The following is a 19,015-nucleotide window of genomic DNA, read 5'->3' on the forward strand; positions in this document are numbered from 1 at the left end:
CATGTGGGACCACAGTCAGAAACGTGTGGCTTGCCGGACAGTGAGGGAGCTGCGGGCTCCTTTACTGATCCGACTGCTACGCCATGGGCCCCTCCGCTGCTACAGCCATCGAAGGCTTTTGCTGTTTCGCCCCCTGATGACCTGAACGTGCCTTTTGACCCAGGCCTATTGGCCTTGAAAAGGAGATGGATATGCTTTTCTTCAATCTGGGAAGAATGGGATACATAAGGCCTGAAGACCGAGTTGCTTGACAACTTAAAGGAAGACATATTGTTCAAAAGGAATGGAAAGTGGAGACTGTTAAGTAATCAAGAAAAGTAATGGAAAATGGAGACTGTTAAGTCATAGAACTTAAAGGATTGTTTGTTACCTTTCCTGATTGTACGTATGTATAGGCATACTCGGGTTTAGTATGTAAAGCAATGTTCTGTATATTTAGAATGTTTGATGCCTTTCATACCTTTTATAGCTTTTATACCTTTTAGAAATATTTCTTTTATAAATATTACAAAATTCAGATTGAGTTGAGACCTCATTTATAACAGGAGGGTCCCCAGTGACTGTTCACTACATCCCCCCATCTTGTAGAGCTTTTTCTGTGTATCTGGCCACCACCTGTATTCTGTATTACTTGGTGGGTAATGCAAAAGAATGGAGAGGTCCAGTGTGTACCTCAAGGGGATTTAATACTGGGTGAGAATAGCCCATGAGTTGAATTGTATCGTGTCAATTATTATATAATACTGTATGTCATCATTACCATGATTACTATATATATCCTAGATGAAAATGGTGATTAATTAGAATGTATGGGAAAGAGTGTAACCTGAGCAGGACATAAATGGTATGGAATAAGGGGTGGATAGATGTCCTGGTTTCAATTAGGACAGAGCTGATTTTCTTCCTAGTAGCTGGTCGAATTCTATTTTTTGGCTTAGGATGAGAAAATGCTGATAACACCCCAATGGTTTAATTGTTGCAGAGCAGTGCTTACACCAAGCCAAGGACGTTTCAGCTTCTTGCTCTGTCCTGCCCGCAGGCAGGCTTGGGGGTGCAGCAAGAGCTAGGAGGGGACAGACCCAGAACAGCTGACCCAAACTGGCCAAAGGGGTATTCCATACCATCTGACGTCATGCTAAACAATATATAGGGGTGGCTAGCGAGGGTTTGGGGGGCCAGACTGCTCAGGGTTAGGCTGGGCATCGGACAGCGGGTGGTGAGCAATTGCATTGTGCATGACTTGTTTCGTACACATTATTATTAGTGGTACTATTATCATCATTATTTTTATTATTATTATTGTTATTATTATTTTCCTGTCTTTATCTCAGCTCACGGACTTCACCTTCCCATTTCTCTCTCCCATCCCAAAGAGGGAGGGGGGAGGGGGAGCAAACAGCTGTGTGGTTAAACCACGACAGAGTCCAACTCCTGCCACCACACAGGTCTACCCAAAATTTTAGACCATGTGACTAAGTGCACAGTCCAAATGCTTCTTGAACTCCAGCAGGCCTGGTGCAGTGACTTCTTCTCTGGGGAGCCTGTTCCAGTGTGCGACCACCCTCTCAGTGAAGAACCTCTTCCTGATGTCCAGCCTAAAATTAAAAAAAAAAAAAAAAGAAAAAAAAAAAAGGAAAAATAGATAACATGCAAAAAGTAAAGAAATTCACAGAAGATATTACATGCTGTGTACAATTTTACATTCTACTATGCAGAATTTCCATGAATTAATCATAATGAAAAAACCTTGGGGATGCTGGGCTTTTCATTCACACACATGCTAGTTCAATAGCTTATCATATCTTTCCAACAGATCAAGCCCCCATTGGGTCTTTGCTGTCTGGACAGCTGTCAGTCAGGTGGGGATATGTCAGTCTTTCTCAACCCAGAAACAGGCTGATCCTCAGCCTTGCTTAATATGCATATTCTTGGGTGTTTTTTGTTTTTTTTTTTCCTCATTCAATTCTTCATACTTTTCATGTTGGTATTTTTCTCTTTGGTCTTCGAGTTTCTTATTTTTAACCTAACTTCTGTCTTTGATTTTACATTTCCTGTCTTGCCTGGCTTTAGCTTTATTATAGTCTCTCACAGCTCAAGAACTGTTTTTTCAATAAAGCTAAAACAGTATTACCCAGCTGTGCTGTGGTGATCTGGGCCCTTGGTCACAGTAGCTAAAAAGTAGACTGGGGATTACAGTTGCATGACAGTCGACTTACTGGTTGCTTGAATTCTTTTTAGGAGCACCTCAGAGAATGCAAGCCTTCCAGAAAATTAAAAAAAAAAAAAAAAAAAAGATAAAAAACCAGGACTCCTTGGTTATTTTGTTGTATTGTACATGCACGATAATATATATGAAGTAATGCATAAAAATTTCTGGATCTTAACATGAACCTGTCAACTATGAAAACTTAATTAATGATTTAGAAAGACAGACAAACATGTTGATGTGCGATTCCATTGCAGTTTTACTCTGATCTATTGATGTGTGCATTTGTGGGACGGGGGGAGAGGGGGCGGGTTGTGGTGGTGTCATTATTACACTTTTGAGGGAACAACATTTTTGACAGTTAGGATTTTAAATTTCAGAAAAGAAAAATCAATGCTGGAATCTGAAAGGTAGAGTTTAAAACAAAAAACTCAACTCCCTCTTTATGCTTGTAACTCCCTTGGGTTTTAAAAATTATTTGTGCACAGAATCTGACTGTAGCTGGAAAAATGAAACTGAGTTTCCATGAATACTTTTGTTTAAATGCTTACAAAATTAATTCCAGACGTATTCACTCCTCCTTGTGGTATTTGTGAGCATTTTTTGCATATCAGGAATTTGTAGACAGCAAATATTTTTGCTGCAGACAGTGGAAATGCTTATAAGCATGCACAAGCAGCCAATGCAAACTATGAAGTAATTGTCCCATGTCCTCTATATGTTACCATAAAAGCCAGTCGAAGAAACTCTCTCAGACCCAATTTTGGAGTTTTAGAAAGCAGGCTTTCTTTTTATTGCAGCGCTGGATGCACGGGTGATAGTTCCTCCTAGCGTGCATATCTGGCTCAAAAACTCTTCAGCTTATATGCACTGCAGGCATATACATATGCAAAAGTTTTCCCATAAGACATATACGTATTTAATACTTTACCCTGAAATCATTTACGTAGTGTCTGCCCCTTTGGGCATGTGCTGTTAAATGGGTCTGTGGTCTTTAGGGGTCTTTGAGACCCTCTAGTGGTTGTTTTCTTGGTGTCCTCTAGTTGAACTCTTACCTTAATGCATGCATAGTGTGGGACACCCCAGATGGTTCATCTCTTTTTCCCAGTTATCTGGTCCTAAACTGGTCCTAGCGGGTTTTAATCACAGTACTCAGCAAGGCCCAAGGCTTCTGATCTATTTGTGCATACTATTAACAAAGCTTAAGGTTTTCTTATCCTTTTCGTCCATACCAAAGTTTCAAAGTTGCTCAGGCAAGCATAGTTTAAGCAGTACGGAGATACAGTGGAGCCTTTGTTAAAGGCATTATATATCAGATGGGCTTGATAAAATATATATAGAGAGAAAATACAGATCATATATGTAAATATATGATACAAAATGCAAATATTTCATGATTTAAATAATGTGAAAGTCATCTAATAAACATTTCCCTCCTTTGTATATTTCCAAAAAAAAGCAAGTAATGCTACTGTCTTCCAAGTTCAGGAAGTGCCATCCTTGAGACATGTTTGTTAGGGGATCTTGTTGTTTCCCCTAGCAGAATTGGGTCTCCCCAGGCATCCAGAATTCACTCAAGGAGTCGACTCCTGATTAAGATCAATTTGTCGTCCAGACATGACCCATAGGGAAGTCTGCTGTCTCCCTGGGGCACAGGTAAGAGATGTCGCTCAGAAAGTCACTTGCCTGGTACACCCCTCTGATTATTACCCTTTATTGAATGTTTTACAAGTTGTCAGGGATGAGGTGGCAAAGAGAAGCCCAAGAGCAATCAAAAGGGGCTTTGGGGCAACTGGTTGAAGGATGCACAGGTAGTGTTTTCCTCCATCCTTCCAGTAGCGGGGATCAATACTGAAAGGAACAGGCAGACCCAGCTGATCAATACGTGGCTCCGAGGCTGATGCCACCAACACAGTTTCAAGTTTCTTGATCATGGGAAGGTCTACATGATGTCGAGACTACTGACTCCTAATGGGGAGCACCTTTTTTTGAGGGGGGAAAAGGATTTTTGCCCAGGAGTTAGCAGGGCTGATTGACGGGGCTTTAAACTGGATTTGACTGCACACCAATTTTTGAGGAACTGCATGCTGGGGAGGTCCTTCAGTCTTCCCCTCAAGAGGCTGAGTTGAATGAAAGACATCTCAAGTGTTTCTATAAATACACATGCAGCATGAGAGATAAGCATTTCAGTTCCCTGATATGCTTGTATACTAATGTACATAGTATGGGAAACAAACAGCAAGAATTGGAGATCTGTGTGCAGTCGCAAGGCTATGCACAGTTCCAGCAATGGCAATGGAGCATTGAAATATTGCTCCATCTGAGTTAGGAAGGAGATATATGTTCTTCAAGGTGGTGGACCTGTTGGGACAGCTTCTCCATAGCTGAGATGCAGGCCTATAGTAGGGCAGAGAAATTTTCTTCATATTGCTGAAGCTGCCTGGACAGAGCATCCACTGTTGGTCCCATCCCATCATTCCAATTCTGCAATGGCATGTGATGATGGTGTACCCCGTACAAACTTCTCTAAGTGGATGGTGTGCACTGGACTTCATCGGGATCTTTAGGTGTCTGGTGATTGTCCAAATCACTTTAAACCACCTCCAGCACAGCTAATTCTCTCAGGTGCTGGAGACCTTTCTCCATGGTGGTCCACTTAGCTATTGATATACAATATCTTCATGGAAGGGATACCTTTCTTTCACGCCTGACAGGAGTCGCCTCCAGAGGCTGAGAACCTGTGCCTCTCTCCTAGTTTCTCTGTCAATGACCCTTTCCCTAGAGAGGGACCTCAACTGCTTGGCTTCCTTGCCTTCTTACTCCTGGCTGTTGGCCCCAGTGTCCCTCCTATGACCTGCTGTGCCATACCTCCAACAGATATTGGAGTGGTTGAAGTCCACTATGAGGACCAGGGCTTGTGAATGTGGGGCTGCTGCTATCTGTATATAGCGGGACTCATCTGCTTGGTCTTCTTGATCAGGTGGCCTGTAGCAGACCCCCCTGTGGTGGTTTTACCCTGCTAAGCAGCCTAATTCCACCACAACCACTCTCTCACTTCCCTTCCTCAAAGGGAAAGCGGGAGAAAATATGATGAAAAGGTCTCAAGGGTTGAGATAAGGACAGGGAGATCACTCAACAATTATCGTCACAGGCAAAATAGACTCAGCGTAGGGAGATTAATGTAATTTGTTGCCTATGACCATGTCCTGGTTTCAGCTAGGACAGAGTTAATTTTCCTCCTAGTAGCTGGTAGGGTGCTATGTTTTGGATTAGGATGAGAATAGTGTTGATAACACCCTGCTGTTTTAATTGTTGCAGAGCAGTGCTTACACTAAGCCAAGGACTTTTCAGCTTCTCACGCTGTCCTGCCTGCAGGCAGGCTAGGGGTGCAGCAGGAGCTGGGAGGGGACAGACCCGGGACAGCTGACCCAAACTGGCCAAAGGGGGTATTCCATACCATCTTATGTCATGCTAAACAATATATAGGGGTGGCTAGCCGGTGTGGGGGAGACCAACTGCTTGGGGATAGGCTAGGCATCGGGCAGCGGGTGGTGAGCAATTGCACTGTGCATCACTTGTTTCGTACATATTATTAGTAGTAGTACTATTATCATTATTATTATTATTTTCCTTTCTTTTCTGTCCTAATAAACTGTCTGTGTCTCAACCCACAGGCTTAATTTTCCCGTTTCTCTCCCCCATCCCAGAGAGGGAGGGGGGAGGGTGAGCGAACGGCTGTGTGGTGCTTAGCTGCCGGCCACAGCAGACTAGCAGACTGGAACAGTGAGAAGCTAAAAGCAAATTTAAAACACCTCCCCCCTCCCCCCCCCCCTTCTACGTCCTCCCCCTGAATGGCATAGGGGAACAGGGCTTGTGGTCAGTCCATCATGCTTCATCTCCACCACCCCTTCATGGTCACTCAGTTCCCCTGCTCCAACATGGGACCCTTCCCATGGGATACAGTCCTTTCCAAACTGATCCTATGTGGGCTTCCCACACAGCATCTCCTGAAGAACTACTCCAATATGAGTCTGTACAATGGGGTCCATCTGTGAGGAGCAAACTGCTCCAGCTGGGGTCCTCCTCAGGCAGCAGCTCCAGCCAGGTCACCTGCTCCTGCATGGGCTCCTCTCCACAGGCTACAGGGGAACTTCTGCTCCGGTGCCTGGAGCACTTCCTCCCCCTCCTTTTTCACTGACCTTGGTGTCTGCAGGATTGTTTCTCCTTCCTCTCTCTCTCCCAGCTGCTGTTGTGCAGTAGTTTTTCCCTTTCTTAAATATGTTCTCACAGAGGCGCAAACAACATCGTTTATTGGCTTGGCTCTGGCCAATGGCAGGTCCCTTTTGGATGAAGCCAGCTGGAACTGGTCCCTATCTAACATGGGGCAGCTTCTGGACTCTTCCCACAGAGGCCACCCCTGCAGCCCCCCCGCTACCAAAACCTTGCATTGTAAAACCAATACTTCCCCACTATAATGTCACCTGTCCCTGCCCTCTCTTTAATCCTGACCCATAAGCTATCTGCCAGCTCCTCATACATCCCCAGACAGAGCTCTATTCACTCCAGGTGTTCATTGACATAGCGGGCAACATCCTTTCCTCATCTCCTCTACCTGTCCTTCCTAAAGATCCTATAGCCTTCCATTCAAACACTCCAGTCATGGGGGCTATCCTACCTCATCTCCGGAATTCCAATGAGGTCATAGCCCTTCAGGTGCACATACATCTCTGACCTCTTGTTTATTGCCCATGCTATGTGTATTAGCATACAGACATTTAAGTTGGGCCCCTGATGAAGCTGACTTACTGGCTGGAGTTCCTTTGTGCTGCTCTTCAGGTGCTTTCCTGCTGACGCGCGGCCCTTCTCCAGGCTCTGGACATCTATCACTGACACTGACATCAAACTGGAAGGAGCAGCATGGATTAAGGTTACCCTCCCCCAGCAACTTTAGTAGTTTAAAGCTGTCTCCACCAGCTTGGCAAGCCTATGACCAAAAATGCTCTTCCCCTTCTCTGACAGGTGGACCCCATAAACCCCCATCAGACCAGGTTTCTCAAAGCAAGTCCCGTGGTCTAAGTAGTTGAACCCTGGTCTGTGGCACCAGTCCTATAAGCATTTGTTAATTTGCCAGATTTGACCATCCCTTTCCTTTGACCGGGAGGACTGATGGAAAAAACTACCTGTGCTCCTGAGTCTTTTACTGCTGTTGCCAAGGCTCTGTAATCCCAGTTGATACTCCTCAGACTGCTCCTGGCTGCATCCCTGATGCCCATGTCAAATGGAGCGGTGGATAATAGTCTTCAGGTTGTATGAGGCTTGGCAGTTGTCGCGTTAAGGGGTGTAGCCAATTAATTGTTACGGGTCCAGTTGGATTCAGGGTACTGAACTATCACGGTCACAGATTCACCAACAACACAACACACCCTTACTATAGTTGCGTTCAATGAGAACTATCATGGCTAGAAACAATGCAATTAAGTGTAATTTATTACAGCAACAGGTACACAGGTTCTTTGTGTTGCCGGTGATAATTTACTGCCTGCAAAAGCAAGCTAGCATGCATGAAATACACAGGTACACAGCCTGGCTATTAACGCGTTAAAAGGCACAAAGACTCTATAGAGATTTCTAAGTTTCTGTGGAGACACACAGTATAATCGTCTCATCCAAAGGTGTCCCAATGCGGGGGGGGGGGAAGAGAGACTCAGCCCGTCGACTGATCCCAGGAGTCAGGAGGTCCTCGAGATGGTATATTCCCTTGGGATGGTATCTCCCCTGATGGTGGTATCTTCCCTAACGATGGTATCTTCCCTAACATCCCCTCTCTCTTAGGCCAATGTATATTTTCTATCTTTTAGGTGGAGCTTGAGTGACTCTAGTCAAGCATATCTTAGTTATGATTGGTGAAGTTTTCTCGCTTTTGTTTAAAGGTATAGGCTCCAAGAAATTCAGAGCACGTGCTCAGTGAGGGGTGCTTGCACCTTGGAGGCGGGTAGCTTTTGGGATGGAGGTGTGTTTTGCTATTATAATGATATTATAATGAGCAAAAGTACACTAGAGTATAGCATTTGTCAAAAACATGACAGGTCTTTGGCTCAGGGTAGCAAATGTGCAATTTATCGGTCTCGGTGTGCACAAGAATAGTTGAGTCCCCACCTGGTCACAGAGCCTAGCCGCGGTGTCTCCACTCTGCTTTACGCTCCGTAATGTTCCTTAGAGTCAGCACACCAGGTTCTCCCAGTGCGGTATGTGTTGGGTCTGTCTGAGCTGGAGTCACCTTTTCCCTGCAGCAGCCCGCACAGTGCTGTACTCTGCACAGAATCTACTGTGTGTTTTTTTCTGTTTGTTTGTTTGTTTTGTTTGTTTGTTTGTTTGTTTGTTGTTTTTTGTTTTGGTTTGGTTTGTTTTTTTTTTTGGTTGGTTGGTTCTTTTTTACCTCAACTTAGGGATTTGTGAAAGTGAACTAGTGCTGTCTTCTGGGAAAAAAAAAATAAATATATATATTTTTATTTTAGCATCTTCTTTGCTTTCATGTCTCTTCTATGCTAGCTGGTAAAAGCTGGAGAATCACCATCCTTTTGTTATGATATGAAACTACCAATGACATTCTCTGCTATGATCCAAAACTGTTGATCATAAAATCACAGAATCAGAGAATCATAGAATGGCCTGGGTTGGTGTGTTGGGTCTGTCTGAACTGGAGTCACCTTTTCCCTGCAGCAGCCCACACAGTGCTGTGCTCTGCACTCATAGCTGGAACAGCACTGATATCACTCCAGTGTTGTGTCTATTGCTGCATAGTGCTGGCACAGCATCAGGACTCCTTCCAAGCCCCCAAGAGCCAGCAGGCTGGGGGTGGGCAGGTGATGGGGAAGGGACATTGCCAGGGCAGCTGACCTAAACCAACCAAAGGGATATTCCATAACACCTGATGTCACACTCTGTTGCAGGAAGCACGGCCGAAAGCACGACAGACACCAGTAGAGTCAGATCATGCTCCATTTTATTGCCCGAATAGCCTAACTTTTATAGAGAACTTAACAGGGGTGGACAGTGTTTCACACAAGATTATTGGTCAAAAGCACTCAGACAAACAGCTACAAGAAAACAACCCCACCTGCAAGAAAACAACCCCCTTGTGATTAGCAGTCACATAGACCTTGTCCTTGAGGCCAGCTACTGGTAACAATATTTTCCTGAATTCCTCAATTGGGCGATGTGGGAACACTGTCATGGGAACTTCTCATAGTTGCCCTGGTAGCTTGGTTTGCTCAGCTACAGCAAGCCATGGGATTTTTGCTGTTTCAAGAAATCCCTCAACAATTCCCCCTTCTTCTTTTGAGCAAACCAAGCCTGACACAGCAGTTTTACAAGTAACTCTTTAGCTATACTTACAACACACAACGATGATTACCACCACCATAAACCAAATCCTTAATCCCCTTGTGATTAAACCCAGCAACCATCTACACTGTGTTTCAAACAAGTCAGTGAACCATTGATTGAAAGGATTGATACCATATTGAATCTTTCTCATGTGCTCTTTCAGGAAAGTAATGGATTTGTGAATTGACTCATTATGATCAGAAAGGTTTAAACAGTACATTCCCTTAAAGTCCTCACACCCATTCCTTTGAGCCAAAAGCAAGATGTCAATAGCAGCTTGATCCTGTAAAAGCAGATGTCGCAGACTATTTTGATCTGGTAACATCTCCTCAAGTATCTCTGTCGTGGCATAGGCTTGCCTCTCGGCCCAGCATACCAATTTTTCTAAGTTGTTACGTGCGGCCGCAGATGCCACTCCAGGCACTGAAATTGCTAATGCCGCTCTAGCTGCAACCCCACACAATTCAACATTATCATTGCAATCCAATGCAAGCAATGTCCATTTATGTCTGGTGATCTCACACAACTGTAACAAGCTAGGAGCAAATACAATGAGTTTATCTATGTAACATGGACATCTGATAGCATTTGCAGGGATACCTTGCCAGGCCCCATTCCCACAAATCAGAAGCACATCAGGAGGTAAGGCCAAAGCTGTACAATTGTTCCAAACACTGTAGTTGTTACCCCTTGTCTCCATGCTATAAACCCCTAAACCCTGCTTAGCAGCGTCATTGCAATCACAGGTGTTATTTGTGTCTTTGTACCAGTATGGCCTTTTCCAGGTTCCTGTAGCAGGAATCATCTGATATCCACGGCTATGTTCACTTTTGTAGCCACCTTTCAGGTTCATACACATTTGACTACAGATACCAAGGTTTTGACATTCATCAATGTCTCCACAGTTTCTCTTGTCTATAAACTCAAACCCAGCTGGACAGTCACATTCATTTATGATGCATTCCTCCAGGGGCTCATCACCCCAGTCCTTGCAGTCTCTCTGCTGGTTACACACTTTATTGATATCTATGCATTCTCCACTTCTGCACTTGAATTTGCCAGGTCCAGAGCACTGAATAACATTGTTACAGTTTGCTTCATCAGTGCCATACAGACAGTCTCTCACACCACTGCACTGCCTACTCCCATGGACACAGTTCCCATCTTCACATCTGAACTGGTCTGGCCTGCAGGTCCGAGAAGGGCAGTTAATTTCATCGCTTCCATCCTTGCAATCAGGATCTCCATCACATCGCCACTTCTTGTGGATACATTCACCTGAGCCGCACTACACCTCACTCGTAGAACACTTCACTGGAGGTGCAGGCTGGCGGCCACACTGCTCCAAAGATTCATCCGAGTGGTCGGAGCAGTCAGCATCATCAACACACACCCAGCTGATAGGGATGCAGGTAGAACTCTTGCACTGAAACTCATGAACACCACAGGTAGGAGGTGCACACTCCAGCTCATCGCTACCATCACTGCAGTCATCTTGAACATTGCAGACAAAGCTTTTGGAAATACATTGCCCACTACTGCATGTGAATTCTGCTGCACTACAAGTCACAATGCCACAATTCTCTTCATCTTCTCCACTGTCGCAGTCCTTTTCACCATCACATTTCCAGGACACTGGGATACACTGGGTTGACTGAGGACCACAGCTGATTTCATTTACCCGGCATGTTCTCGTATGACACAGCTCAGCACTCTCATCAGACCCATTTTCACAGTCCGGATCCCCATCACACTGCCATCTATTTGGCACACACTGACCACTGTTGCACACAAAGTCAGATTCAGCACACGTCTTCTTCACACAAGCACTCTCATCACTGCCATCTAAGCAGTCTTCACATTTTGCTCTAGCACCGTCGGCAGCAGTGCACAGGCCGGCGAGGGCGAGCAGCAGGCAGAGTGCCCCGCAGCGCGGCAGCACCCACCGCCGCCCTGCACCTGTGTCACTTATACTGCTCCTATTACCCATGCCGTTAGTGTCAGTGGCATCCACCTAGTACCGTTTCTGTCTTTGTCGCCCCTTACTCTCCCCCTTTTCTTTTTTACCACTGACCATTCACCACAAATGGGTGAGACACATGATTACTAGTTAGGAAAGAGAGTGTAACGTCTGCTATACGGCTGCAGGCCGTGCCAGCTGCAACCCTAGAAGCTGTTTGTGAACGAGCCTGACTGACGGTGGTCATTTGGCGGTGTAATCTGCGTCTCTGCTCTCCTGCCCAGCAATAGAGCTAAATCGTCATTAATAGTCTGTAGAATGTGGCAACCCCACGGAATGTTATCCAGAAACATAGTTATAACACCGATCTGGGGACGAATAGTCTTTTTTTGCATTGCAAGATAACTTCTTATAAAAAGAATGCCAGAGAGAAGCAGCACAGCCGCTGCTGCCGCTGTCTCCATGGTTACGTCAGACAGGCTGCAGGGTCCTGATCTCCGCCCCTCTGCTCTGTGCCGACTCGCCACACGGTGAGGGTCGGCCGCCATTGTCCACTGACGCCTCTGGTCTCCCGTAGCAACTCGATCTCGGATGGCCCATATCGCACCGCGATTACTTCAATTTCATGCGATTACTTCAAATTTCCCGCGTCCCCCCGCGATTCCGCGTCTCTCCGCGATTCCGTGTCTCACCGCGATTCCTTTTCCGCGTCTCTCCGCGATTCCGTGTCTCTCCGCGATTCCCTTTTCCGCGTCTCTCCGCGATTCCGCGTCTCACCGCGATTCCGCGTCTCTCCGCGATTCCCTTTTCCGCGTCTCTCCGCGATTCCGCGTCTCACCGCGATTCCTTTTTCCGCGTCTCTCCGCGATTCCTTTTCTCACCCCGAGGCCGTTGCCCAGGTCGGTTAGTAGGGTGTTTCAATGCTTCTCTCTGTGCGGTGGTCGGCTTGCCGTGTGCCTCGGATCTCTGTCCCGGCGCCGCTCCGATGTCCCGGCCTCAGCCTGTTCGGGTCTCAGCCTGTTCGGGCGCCATATGTTGCAGGAAGCACGGCCGAAAGCACGACAGACACCAGTAGAGTCAGATCATGCTCCATTTTATTGCCTGAATAGCCTAACTTTTATAGAGAACTTAACAGGGGTGGACAGTGTTTCACACAAGATTATTGGTCAAAAGCACTCAGACAAACAGCTACAAGAAAACAACCCCACCTGCAAGAAAACAACCCCCTTGTGATTAGCAGTCACATAGACCTTGTCCTTGAGGCCAGCTACTGGTAACAATATTTTCCTGAATTCCTCAATTGGGCGATGTGGGAACACTGTCATGGGAACTTCTCATAGTTGCCCTGGTAGCTTGGTTTGCTCAGCTACAGCAAGCCATGGGATTTTTGCTGTTTCAAGAAATCCCTCAACAACACTCAGCAATAAAAGGGGGGGCTCTCGTGGGGGAGGGGGCTGTTCCTCCTGAACAACCACTACGCGTTTGAGGCCCTGCTTCCCAGGACATGGCCGAACACCGCTCGCTGATGGGAAGTAGAGAATAATTTTTTCTCTCTCTGTGCTTCCGCGCGGACTGATTGTTTCTTTTGTTTCTGTTTTTCCTCCCCATTCCCTTTCCCTTTAATTAAACCTTTCTCATCTCAAACCTCGAGTTCTCTGTGTTGTATTTTCTCCCCCTTCCTCTTTGAGGAGAGGGGGAGTGAGAGAGCGGTTGTGGTGGAGCTCGGCTGCCCACCTGAGTAAAAACACCACAACATCTAAGGTTGAAAGCCTAGGGAACGCTAGGGTAATGCAGCTATGCCCTACCCTGAAAGCCTCTTCAGTGCTGTATATTTTCTTTAAAATGTGAATACTAGTTTAATTTTCCTAGTCACTTTAGGCAATTACTCCACAGCAGTCTCTTGTTGACATCCCTGACATGAGCCCCAGGTAAGCAGCAGACTTTTCTTAAGAGCAGATAGGGTCAGTAGATGGGTGTCTCCATACCTCTCAGAAGAGAGTCTCCTACTACTATCACCCATCGACTTTTCTTACTTTTCTTAGTTGGACTAGTTGTTATGCAGGATGTGGGAAGCAGATCAGGCTGTCTTACTCAACTCCCCCCCTCCAACCCCCAAGTGGTCTTTCCAGAGGGTTGAATAAGTTCTGTAAGGGCTCCTCAGGCTTTAGGGGAAGACTCTTCCTCCTGCTGGTCATTATCACATTAAAACTATTTCAAGTAAATTAAATTTGCTTTCCTTTCACTTTACATTTTTGGAACTTGTATTCGGAACTAACAGAAATGAAACAGCTTAGTATAATTAGTTTGTAGATAGTATTAGATGATCAGCTGCAGTCTCAGATGAATAACCAAGCAAAATTATCAGTTTGGAAGAACAGTAAGCATTCAGGCTCTGATCTTTCGTCTTTTAACACCACAGAAAAATTTGCCTCAGTGGAAGTCTCCCCTGAACACAGCAGACTTTCAAAAAGGTAGTAGGGTACAACTCAGTGTGTATATATTTTTTAAAATGTCCTTCACCATTAACAGTGAAAGCCAGTAATTATTCTGTGAATTATTTTCATTATGACAATTAAAATAGTATATCATTTAAGAGATGACACTTCAGATGTTTTCAGCCTTTTCTACCAGATTTTTCGAGGAACAATCATCCTCTTGAAAATTAAGTCTACAGCTTGGTAAGCACTGAGTATCCAACATCTGTCCAGCACAGAAAAACCATATCAATATTAACACTGGCTACTTCGTCTGTAAACACTGGGTCAGGGACAAATGGTCTTTTTGTATTTAAGTATGTATGTTGCGATACTAGCTGTGTGGTCAGAGACGGTTTTTTGATACTAAAGAAGAAGCAAGAATGGTGGACATGAAGTTATATATATTTACCATAATGGTTAGTATATTGAATCACAGAATTTCTAGGTTGGAAGAGACCTCAAGATCATCGAGCCCAACCTCTGACCTAACGCTAGCAGTCCCCACTAAACCATATCCCTAAGCTCTACATCTAAACGTCTTTTAAAGACTTCCAGGGATGGTGACTCCACCACTTCCCTGGGCAGCCCGTTCCAATGCCTCACAACCCTTTCAGTAAAGAAGTTCTTCCTAACATCTAACCTAAAACTCCCCTGGTGCAACTTAAGTCCATTCCCCCTTGTCCTGTCACCAGGCACGTGGGAGAACAGGCCAACCCCCACCTCACTACAGCCTCCCTTGAGGTACCTATAGAGAGCGATAAGGTCGCCCCTGAGCCTCCTCTTCTCCAGGCTGAACAAGCCCAGCTCCCTCAGCCGCTCCTCGTAGGACTTGTTCTCCAGGCCCCTCACCAGCTTCGTCGCCCTTCTCTGGACCCGCTCAAGCACCTCCATGTCCTTCTTGTAGCGAGGGGCACAAAACTGAACAAAGTACTCGAGGTGCGGCCTCACCAGAGCCGAGTACAGGGGGACGATCACCTCCCTAGCCCTGCTGGTCACACTGTTTCTGATACAAGCCAGGATGCCGTTGGCCTTCTTGGCCACCTGAGCACGCTGCTGGTTCATATTCAGCTGACTATCCACCATCACTCCCAGGTCCTTCTCTGCCTGGCAGCTCTCCAACCATTCCTCTCCCAGCCTGTAGCTCTGCTTGGGGTTATTGCGCCCCAGGTGCAGGACCCGGCACTTGGCCTTGTTAAACTTCATGCAGTTGACCTCAGCCCATTGGTGCAGCCTATCCAGATCCTCCTGCAGAGCTTTCCTACCCTCAAGCAGATCGACACACGCACCTAACTTGGTGTCATCTGCGAACTTACTGAGGGTGCACTCAATGCCCTCATCCAGATCATCGATGAAGATATTAAAGAGGACCGGCCCCAGTACCGAGCCCTGGGGAACGCCACTAGTGACTGGCCTCCAACTGGACTTGACTCCATTTACCACGACTCTTTGGGCCCGGCTATCCAGCCAGTTTCTTGAGGAGAATGCTGTGGGAGACGGTGTCAAAAGCCTTGCTGAAGTCAAGGTAGACCACATCCACAGCCTTTCCCTCGTCCACCCAGCGCATCACTTTGTCATAGAAGGAGATCAGGTTCGTCAAGCAGGATCTGCCTTTCATAAAGCCATGCTGACTGGGCCTGATCGCCTGCTTGCCCTGCAAGTGCTGCGTGATGACTCTCAGGAGGATCTGCTCCATGACTGATGCGACTGATGCTCTGGAAAAATGATTTAAGGTGGGGACATATCCTTTACTTTTAACAATGATCTAAGACTATTAAACGGAGCCAGACAATACTAAAGGTTTTTCACAGATTTCAATGGGCCTTGGATTAGATCTGTGTCTTATTTCCAGATTAAGTGTATAGATATAAATTATACCTCAAGCAACACAAAAAAGTATTCTAAGTTTTATCACATAAAACTTGACCATTTGGCTTAATACAATGTCACTCATCTATTTATTTTCCTTAGGATATAAAGTCATGATTTGACCAGTTTCTTTCCATACTAGGGTAAAATAAAAACACTCCCAGACTTTCTATATTTACACATAATCATCATCTAAAACATGCTAGCATGGACAAGTCAAGTTGAAATATGAATTTTATTGGAAAATATATTTTTCCTTCCCACAGCTTCAAATAAACAACTGAAAAAGGTTAACTCCCTTTTGGAACAATGATACTGGAGTTCATAAAAACATATACATTAAGGGAATATAAAAAACACCTTAGGTCTAAATACTATGTGCAATGCAAGGTTATGAATCACTATCCATCCATTCGCATTTTCCTTAATATATTTGTAATTACAATAAAATGCATCAGTATCTGGTAAATGTAGATTACATAAAGTTATCATAAACTAAAGCACTTTCTAGCTAAAACTGCCTTTAGCAGTTATGAGCTATGCATAATAATAAAGGTAGCAATGACAGGGGACCGACAAAGGAAAATATCTAGACCCTGTACAAACATCACAAATTGATATTTAGCATGGACCATGCTAGTTTATCTTTTTTCTCACATTAATGGCCTTTAAAGTTGCAAAACATTATTATTCTGAATTATTACTATTACTATTATGCTGATTCTGCATTTAGAATATGTAAGAGGGTATAAACCTCTTGCAGGAAGAGGAGGACAGGAGACTGGAAACTTTCTTAAACCAATTGCAGATTCCCTTTAGGTGGTTCCTGATCTTTCTCTTTTCACCTCAAATTTGTTCCCACCTTCGTTTCACCAAAGGTATCTGCTACTGCAGTTGTTCTAAATATCACATGAATTGTGTGTGTGCTGATGTTCTTACAGAGAAGAAGAAGCTTCCAATGCAGGTGGATGGGAACGTCCCAGGTGTTTTGTTTTTAATCCAGTTTTTCAAATCAAATGCTAGTTGTGCTTTCAAAGCCCTGTGTCAAACAACAACCAGAATTATTATACTTCTACTACTAAATGATCTGCATCATTTGAAATAAACATTTGTGAGAAGTAGGAAGTCTTAACTTCTGCACCATCCAGAACAATTTATTCCAAGAATGTGTTCTAGTTGAATGTTGAAGAACAGTAGAGGAATAAATCACAAGCAATTCCTTCGAGAAAAAAGGAAAGTAAGTGACACTGCTCAAGGGAAAATACATTTCCTATGTAAATTAAAATCTGCCTTGTCATGTCCTTACAGGTTCTGGCTCCTTATTATCAAAGCACAGCCATTTCTCTTTAAACACAGGCAAAACTAATTACCCAAACGACCAATGACTTCATATTGCATGTGACCCCAGAACAGTTTCTTCATTATTATTGTGTTTATCAACGCTATGCTACTGCATTGTATCATTTAGGATGATAAGGAAGAACGATCATGGTCATAAAACAATGAGACTTTCTTTTCATTTTTCCTATATATCCACATTGGTGGTAGTCCATATTAAACCTACCAACTATAAATTTCTAAATACATACCCAAACTATTAAAGTCAACTTGTAATTTAAGGTTAAGAGAATTTCAACAAGAAATTTAATAAAGCTTTAGCCAGAGAGAAATAAAATTTGAGTATATTCAAAGAACACTAACAACATGAAAGGACTGTAGATTTAAATTTACTTGATGTTTTTAAAATATGATTACCAAACTCAATGTATATATATATCTATATAACTCTAAATCTATAGATATCTCAATATATATATCTATACCTCAATATATCTATATATTTTAATAACATATGACATATCTATATTGTATATACCTATATAGATATCTACATAGTTATATATATCATATTGATCTAGATACGACAGATATGTAGAAACATAGAATGATCAGGGTTGGAAGGGACCTTAAAGATCATCTAATCCCAACCCTCCTGCCATGGGCAGGGACACCTACCACTAGACCAGGTTGCTCAAAGTCCCATCCTACCTAGCCTTGAACACTTCCAGGGATGGGGCATCCACAGCTTCTCTGGGCAACCTGTTCCAGTGCCTCACCACCCTCACAGCTGTAAGCATTAAAGTTGTGTTTTTGCAGTGGAAAATTCCACTAACCTTGCATATTCAAATATGACTGCGCAGATATAAAAGTCAGGGGTATGTTAAGCAGATAAGGGGACAGTGGAAGGTCCCACTGTACATACAGGGCAGAGTAACAAGCATCAGGTAGGTTGTGAACCTGTAGTACTCAGCCAATGAGGAAACAGGGGAAGAATCAAACATCGGGTAATAGGGGATATAGAGCTATGCTACACTTCTGCTGAAAATGGTTAGGTATTGTGTAATTGTATGGCCCAAGAGGCCTGGCCTGGTTTCAGTTAGGACAGAGTTAATTTTCCTCCTAGTAGCTGGTAGGGTGCTATGTTTTAGATTAGGATGAGAAGAGTGCTGATAACATGCTGATGTTTTAATTGGCCAAAATACAGGTCTGATGAAGATTGGGTTTGTGAGGCTTTGAATTTATACATAAACAGTAAGACTCCTTTTTTGGAGGAGTCAAGTTATGTTGCTTGCTGGGTGCAGGGCGTAAGTCAGTTTTTATTGAAAAAGGGTCAGGACCAGGAGAAAGAGGAGTCAGAGGGAAGGATGGGTTAATGGAAACCCTTGGATAAATTACCTCCTCCCTATAATCCTAATATTGCACTGGCGGCAGCAGCAGCCACTCCAGGACTGCAATTAACACCGTCCCTAGAGAAGGAGTGCATTCTATGCTTTGGCAAGAATTAGAACAATGTAGAAGAGATACTGAGAATTTCCTCTTCCCTGATACTAACAGTGCTAACACTTCTATGTATCCTCTTAGGGAGGTCCCAATTGGATCTGGGCAAATAAATTATGTGAACTCCCCTCCCTATCAGCAGGGAAGTTAGGAGTTTTAAGGAAATTAAGGCTTTAATTGAGGACCCTATAGGACTATCAGAATAGTTAGATCAGTTTCTAAGGCCTTATTTATATTCCGGGGGTGGGGGAGGGAAATGTCAATCTTGAGTATGTTCTTCAC

General features: G+C 44.3%; 1 pseudogene across 1 annotated transcript; it reads right to left on the minus strand.

Moving 5' to 3' along the window:
- Nucleotides 1-5,022: 5,022 nt before the first annotated feature.
- LOC311220844 (very low-density lipoprotein receptor-like) lies at nucleotides 5,023-11,582 on the minus strand (annotated as a pseudogene). The gene is made up of 3 exons: nucleotides 10,360-11,582; nucleotides 6,882-7,109; nucleotides 5,023-5,191 (listed from the first exon to the last, which is right to left on the minus strand). The product of its transcript is annotated as a very low-density lipoprotein receptor-like (transcript).
- Nucleotides 11,583-19,015: the final 7,433 nt, after the last annotated feature.

The sequence above is a fragment of the Netta rufina genome (genome assembly GCF_964035555.1).
Source record: "Netta rufina genome assembly, chromosome: W".
NCBI lineage: Eukaryota > Metazoa > Chordata > Aves > Anseriformes > Anatidae > Netta > Netta rufina.